Raw genomic sequence first — 8228 nt, 5'->3', positions numbered from 1 at the left:
TGCTAATTTAAGGCACATGAGGGAGCTTACTCACCTTTGCCTAGCTCTGTTTTATATATATATATATATATATATATATATATATATATATATATATATATATATATAGACATTTTTTATATACATAAAATTTTCATCTGCTATATATATGCCTAGCTCTGTTATATATATATATATATATATATATATATAGATAGATAGATAGATAGATATAGACATTGTTTATATACATAAAATTTTCATCTACTATATATATATGTCTCAAGCCAAAGTTGGTTAGGTAGAGCATTCCTCTGTTTTGGTGTCTTAATTCATTGCCTCAGGTGTAATAGCCGCAGGTCTGCAGGGTATCAGGGACGAGCCAGGAGTCAGCAATGGGAGGTCTCGGCTTGCAGTACAAATGGATGAAGCAGGTAGCGTAGTCAGATGGAAAGCCAGAAATTGGTATCTGAAGGTCTAGTCACAATAGCCGAGGAGCAGGCAGAAGTGGAGCTGATCAATGCTGGGGAGCAGAATTATCAGGCGAGGAGTGCATAGAATGGCCAGGCTTTATAGGGAATCCTAATTAGCAGCAGGGCAGAGAGGTAGGAACTAGATCAGGAGCAAAGAACTAGAGCTGGATAGCTCAACATGAAGAGCTGCCAGCTGGAGTACAGGAGGTCCTGGGTTCGATGTATATGTTAGTCCATTGTGGACATTAATTGCCTCCAGGTTCAACGTGTTGGTGATGACCATGAAGATCGCCTTACTTGCACCCTACACAAGTATACCAGCTATTCTTATGGGTTGCTCTACTGTAAACAGAGGATCTGGCTATGGGGAGAGTAACTGAGCGTGTTTCCTCCAGCACTCAGGTCATTAAGTGGACAGGTTGAATGAACAGCTAGTGACGCTACAGTATGTAAATAAATGACATATCTCTTCACTGAATCATTTTTAACAGCATGTAAATGGAAAATATTGTTCATTCTTAGGAGAACACTTTTAGTATAATAAACATATAAAAAGCAGAACCCATCAGTAACACAGATGGATATAAATGTCTCTGGAAGTTCTCAGGTATGGAGTTATATGACATAAAATAGTGATCATGAGGTCAGGGAGGTCTTTACATTTCTTGTAACTTATTCCATGGAAGAACACTATAGTCATACCCAAGTCTGAATTGGCTGATAACAGGAAACATTAGATTATACTTACCTGCCATACAATCAGTCTCTTCTCCGCCTGAATTGGCTCATATAGGGAACAACGACTGCACAGTAAATAGAGATAAGGTAGACGGCGGGTGTACAGGACCTTTAATATTTAATTATATGCCACCAACACATTCCTAAACATTCTAGAGAGAATATATTATTATCATCATTCCCCATCACAGTCATAGACAGATTAACAATATTGGGTGATCAATGAGTGGAACAGGCTACCACAGGAGGGGGTGAGTTCTCCTTCAATGGAAGTGTTCAAACAAAGGCTGGACAAATATCTGTCTGGGATGATTTAGTAAATCCTGCACTGAGCAGGGGGTTGGACCAGATGACCCCGGAGGTCCCTTCCAGCTCTACCATTCTAGTATATTGGAAATAAGTAAGAAAAATTTACGCTGCAAAATACCAACATCTTTTCTAAGGGTGGTTTCACATCTGCGCTTAGTGTTTTGCTTTCCTGCTTCGTTCAGGGAGCAGAAAAGGGGAATCTCCGAGGCCAAACAGCTCCGTCTCAGGATGGCACCTAACAGCGCCGAAGGACCCCATTGACTATAATGGGGGTCTGTTTGGTTTCCACTCAGCTGCCCTGGCATTTTAAGCTGAATCTGCGGTGGAACCTCCGACTGGATGTTCCAACTCAGATGTGAAACTGGCCTAACTTTTCCAACTTTAGTTAAAAATGTCCAAATCTTAGAAACCTGAATAAAAATAACATATAAAAATAACATTATAATAAAATAATAATATGTAATCTTAATAATCACAAATTCATAATCCTAGTCACCATAAAATAATATTGCCCTTATAATTATGAAAAAAAATCTAAATAAAAAATGATGCTGATAACATAAATTATAGTAATAATATAAGAAGTAACAAGAATTTTAACATGTCAGGATAATATCAATGACGCAGCTGTAGCACATTTACATGCAGCGACAACTGACTCTCCCAAGAACACAGAGAGAACACACCAGCTCCATGTAGAAGGGAACTTGCTCAGAATTAACCCCCCTGACCCCCAGCATGTTAGACATCCAGGATAACAATGGAGGCGCTAGTGGTAGCCTCACATTTTCATTGTAACGTCCTGTGAATGGGACAATTAGTTGTATTCCCTCTACGCACAAAAGGATAATTTGTTCCAACTGTTTCATGTCATGGCTGAACAATGAGATGATTGATATTAGAGTGAGCACAGAAGTGTGACAAGCGACAAAACAACATCGGCGATGAGTCAGAAGAATGCGCAAATGTATTACAAAGCTGGCACCTCTTAATACATTGGGATGCTTGACGGGAGGGCAAATGAACAGCAGGTCTAACGATATCTTCCTATATACTGTACAAAGTTGGGGAAAATTTATGAACTCAGTTTGCATTCAAATTTTGGCATAAAAAGTTGCAAACTTGGGGTTTTGTACAAAAAGTAGTGACTTTTTGGTATTTTACACTTCTCTTGCCACTTTTTCTTAGTGACAATAATAGGGGGCGGAGTTTGTGTGATCTTAGGTTTTCAGACAGATTTAATATTAAAAATTGCAACTTTTTAAAAAGTTGCTAAACTTCTCTTAGTAATTGCATCATGCAAACAGTGCCTCCACATCTCCAGGCATTTTTAAAGATGTGACTAAGTAGCATGTGTCATTATGATAAATGTGTTGCAAGTAGAGCTGAGTGAGCATACTCGCTAAGGCAAACTACTCAAGCGAGTAGTGCCTTTTGCGAGTACCTGCCCACTCGTCTCAAAAGATTCGGGTGCCGGCGGGGGGCGGGGAGTGGTGGGGAAGAGCGTGGAGGAACGGAGGGGAGCTCTCTCTCTCTCCCCCCCCGCTCACCCCTGCTCACTCCCGCAACTCACCGCTCACCCCCGCCGGCACCCGAATCTTTAGAGACGAGCGGGCAGGTACTCGCATAAGGCACTACTCGCTCATCTCTAGTTGCAAGTAATGCCAATGTGATCTTCAGCAAAACGACTTAAAAAAATCTCCTCATCGTAAATTTTACTTTATAGTCACACATCCATAGAGTCATAGATCTCTACAACTATGAGCGGACTCATGAATGGTTTAGACCAGATTCACACATGCAGCTTTGATGCCGTTTTTCTTGAGACAAACACAGCAGTGGATACACAAGGTGCTGCAGTGTAGGGATTCACAGCAGCATATTACAGTCTGAAATCCTGGCCCAAGCATAGGTCTAATGACCGGGAATGACAGTATCATATATTCCTATGATGTGTTCATGTCATTGGGATCTATGATGATGTCACTTTGGATCATTTCATCCACAGTTGGGTTGGGACATTTGGTTGTGATGCACTTGTGTGTAAGCAGGTTAACTCTGCACTTAGTAGGTGTCCTCTGTCAGTTATACTATATACTACAGGGGGGTGGACAAAAATATGGAATCACCATATTAAAAGCATGGGATTTAATCATTTACACTGAGCTGCCCTTTTGACCCCTGATTGACTGAAAGCTTTCCCACCAAATTTGTGTTTACTTCACCTCTTGCCCTGCTCTTCGTGGTTTTGGGAGCCAGATGTTAACAGCAGCTGAGTGACTTAAACCCCTGACCAATGAAAACTTATTGCTTGGACAGATGTTCACTTCTTCCCGGTAGCATTTGTGTCATATTACCTCCACTTAAAATCGGTCTCTACATGTCTTATTGAAACATAATTCATAATCCCATGCACTTCGTATGCTGTTTCCATATTTTTGTCCTCCCCTGTATATACGATGCTAGAAGAATCCGAGTTAGGCCTTAGTCAGACGGGCGATTTTTCGCGCGATTTGCGGATCGCATGACGGATGCGCATCCGCAAATCGCGTGACCGGTGCGCGCAAGTCGCCCGCAAATCGCCCGAAAATCTGCTCCTAGCCGCGTTTCATTAGAAACGGGCTGGAGCTGTCCAGCGCATTGCATTCAATGGAGACGGCAATACAGCCGTCTCCATTGAAAGCAATGCGCTGCGGGCGAGCCTGGGATGAATTGTCGTTAAGGGCTTAAATATATAAGCCCTTCCCTGCAATCCATCCTAAAATGTGTTAAAATAAAAAAAAATTGTATACTCACCTTCTCCCGGCAGCCGGAGCTCCGCGTGGCCGTCCTGCAGTGGGTGTGAAGGGGGTGTGAGTCAGACCTGCGCCCTGATTGGCTCAGCGCTGAGCCAATCAGAGGCATGCCTCACTCACACCCATTCATGAATTCATGAATGGATGCAAGTCAGACTTGCCCCTGATTGGCTCAGCGCTGAGAGGCAGCAGTCACTCACCCATTCATGAATTCATGAATGGGTGTGTGAGTGTTTTCAGCCTCTGATTGGTCAGGGCTGTGACCAATCAGAGGCAGATCATTCAGCAGGCGGGGATTTTAAAGCCCCGCCGGCTGAATAGTGCCAAGAAGCAGTTCAGGAGAACTGACAGCGGCCGCGGCTGGACTCCGGCTGCAGCGGAAAGGTGAGTATACAATTTTTTTTTATTTTAACACATTTTAGGATGAATTGCAGGGAAGGGCTTATATATTTAACCCCTTCCCGACAATTCACCCCGCGCACGCCGGCAGCCCATTGCTTTCAATGGAGCAGCTGTATTGCCGGCTCCATTGAATTCAATGGGCAAACATCGTTCTTCTCTGCCACAGCTGTAACAGCTGTGGCAGAGAAGAATGATTTGTCTTCTATATGTTCTCAAAATGGGGTCGGCGCTGCTGCCGCCGGCCCCATTGAGCGCATATAGAGAAGAGAACAGGAATCGCAGATCGCAGATAGGTGCGATCTGCGATTTTTTGTTCTATAATTTATCAGACGAGCGCATAAAAAGCGCTCATGTGTCCAATACCATTGCGAAGCAATGGTTTTAAAAAATCGCCGGACGCATGCGCATGCGCAAATCGCGGCTAAAAACGCCCGTCTGACTAAGGCCTTAATCAAAAAAGCAAAAAAAAATCACAAAAAGCATAACAATCTGTAAAATTTTACTTAATGATGGCGTTGTCCCTTGCTGTGATCCTGTTCCAATTTCTAATGCAAATTAAAGTAATTCTATACATTTTTCTGCAATCTCAGTACGATTTCGAGGAAATGTTTTAATAGATAGTATTTTTTTAAGTTTTACATTGTTTTCAGACAAGCATCTTTCTGACCCGTATTTATTCTGTATTATGTGGAAAGGTAATATTATGTTAATGAACATTTGTGGTAACACTGTTGCCTGGCAGTGCTGGGGGTCTTGGGTTTAAATCCCACCAAGGACAATATCTGCATGGAGTTTGTATGTTCTCCCAGTGCTTGCGTGGGTTTACTCCAGGTACTCTGTTTTTTCCCACATTCCAAAAACATACTAAGGTGAACTTAGACTGTGAGTCCCAATGGGGACACCAAGTGATATCCAAGACTGCGGAGTAAGTATGTGCTATATAAATGTGCAAAATAAATATAGATGCTTCAGCATTCATTTAATCATGCAACTGTGTATTTTCTGTATTTTTCCCAATCCCATAGACTTTAATGGGCAATTTTAGTCCGTAATTAGAGACAAAAAAGGACAAGCTGCGACTATTTTCTCATTACTGAATACGCTCTTCGGAATACATCAATACATATCATTGGGGTTTATTCTGTCTGTATTACATGTGTAACAAGGAACTTAAATACGACCTTATAAATGAGCTCTCAGGCTCAAACAGAGGAGTCTGTTAGCATTAGGAACCTGTCCAAAAGCAATGGTTGCCTTCCGTGGCAGATGGGTCCCCAGGTTTTGATCAAAATATGCACTAAGAACCTTGCATTTTTATGGGGTTAGTAGATATAACAGTTATGCAAATGTATTCAGATATTAGATATGTGTGAGGGCTGAAGCACATGTCTCTGTTACTGTATTTGTTGGAGCCATGGCTTGCCTGCACCTGCACATATCTTGGTTGGAGATGCTGACTTTAGAGGGCTATTCACATGTGAGTTTTTCACAATCGTGTTTAAAAGATGCAACATGAGCTACTTTTGTCTATTTTTATGAAATATGCCCATTATAGTCTATGAAAAGTGTTTAAAATATGAATCCATCAGCATGCTATCAGTATTTCATCTGTATTTGCATTGTTATTTGCTCAGAGAGTTGTTGACCCTGCAGAGTACTGAGCATGAGTAGTGAATGGGGTCCCCAACTTTAATTTTTTATTTTCCTAGACAGGGTATCCAGAAATCACAGGCAGCCATCATTTTTTTGCGGAGATACAGGAAAATCATACAGAATTTTAAAGATTATAAGTCAAACATGTCTGAAGTTCAGATAATGAAATGAAGTCATTACCAGCATTCGGGCTCGTTCACATGGGAGTATTGTCATCGCGTATTACGCACACGTATATCCCGTGTGTGACATGCAGTGAATGGAGTCAATGAAAGTCCATGGACTTCATTCTTCTATGCATATCGGTGTTAGACACTGCGCATCGATACGTGGGAGAAATAAATTGCAGAAATATGCGCAGCGTTTCCATCCGCATCCGCGCTCTGAACAGAGCTGGGAATAAAAAAAATTTAAATCAGACTGCGCCTGCCTGTGATCACGTCATCTGCTGGCATGTGCAGTGCCATATGCAACCCATACGCCGTCTCTGCTATCTCTCTACTGGCACAGCGTATGGGCTATAATGTGTACAATGCTGTGGGATACCGCCACTGTTTTATGCATATCCCCATGTGAATGAGCCCTAATTGTGAGCTGTTTATTGAGAATTACAGTCTTAATAACCGACCGACAGCCTCCAAAAATTTAAGGACATTACAAAAAATGTTCACGGATAGTGTAAAAAATTCCCCTACTTTTACGTAATTTCTGGACAGTTGGCAACCTTGATAGTGAATGACTTCTTATTCAGCGTGTGTAGGCAACCATTCAGCTATGAAGAACTACCTGTTCAGAGGGAATGGAGGTGGGCAGCTGGTAGAGATGTCTGATGAGCTCCATGCCCATCCACTGAGCAACAATCGTCCCCATGTGAAAGCACAGGAGTGACGGTCTTCCCATGGAAAGGTGCCCTAACCTAAGCACTAGTACACATAGATAGATATGAGATAGATAGTTAGTTATGAGATAGATAGATAGATAGTAGAGATGAGCGAACGTACTCGGTAAAGCACTACTCGTCCGAGTAATGTGCTTTATCCGAGTATCTCCCCGCTCGTCCTGAAAGATTCGGGGAGTGCCGCTGCTGACAGGTGAGTTGCGGCGGGGAGCAGGGGAGAGCGGGCGGGAGAGAAGGAGAGAGAGATCTCCCCTCCGTTCCTCCCCGCTCTCCCCTGCAGCTCCCCGCTCCGCGGCGCTCCCCGAATCTTTAAGGATGAGCGGGGAGATACTCGGATAAAGCACATTACTCGGACGAGTAGTGCTTTACCGAGTACGTTCGCTCATCTCTAATAGTTAGTTATGAGATAGATAGATAGATAAATAGATATTAGATAACTAGATAGGTAAATAGATAGAGAGATAGATATGGAATAGATATATAGATAGATAGATATGAGACAGATAGATGGATAGATAGATAGATAGATAGATAGATAGAAAGATAGATATGAGATAGATAGATATGAGATAGATGGATAGTAGAGATGAGCGAACACGTTCGGCCCCGCCCCTTTTTCGCCCGAACACCGAACTTTGCGAACACTTCAGTGTTCGGGCGAAAAAGTTCGGGGGCCGCCGTGGCAGCGCGGGGGGGTGCGGCGGGGAGTGGGGGGGAGAGGGAGAGAGAGAGGGCTCCCCCCTGTTCCCCGCTACTGCCGCCCGCGCCGCCGCGCATCTCCCCGCCCCCCGGCGGCACCCGGACCTTTACGCGCGAACACTGCAGTGTTCGGCAAAGCCGGTGTCCGGGTGCGGATGTGTCCGTAACGGACACGTTCGCTCATCTTTAATGGATAGATATGAGATAGATAGATAGAAAGATAGATAACTAATTAGATTAGATATTAGATAGATAGATAGATAGATAGATAGATAGATAGAT

This window comes from Eleutherodactylus coqui, chromosome 6 (assembly GCF_035609145.1).
Source record: "Eleutherodactylus coqui strain aEleCoq1 chromosome 6, aEleCoq1.hap1, whole genome shotgun sequence".
Classification (NCBI taxonomy): domain Eukaryota; kingdom Metazoa; phylum Chordata; class Amphibia; order Anura; family Eleutherodactylidae; genus Eleutherodactylus; species Eleutherodactylus coqui.
This window is presented reverse-complemented; position numbering follows the sequence as displayed.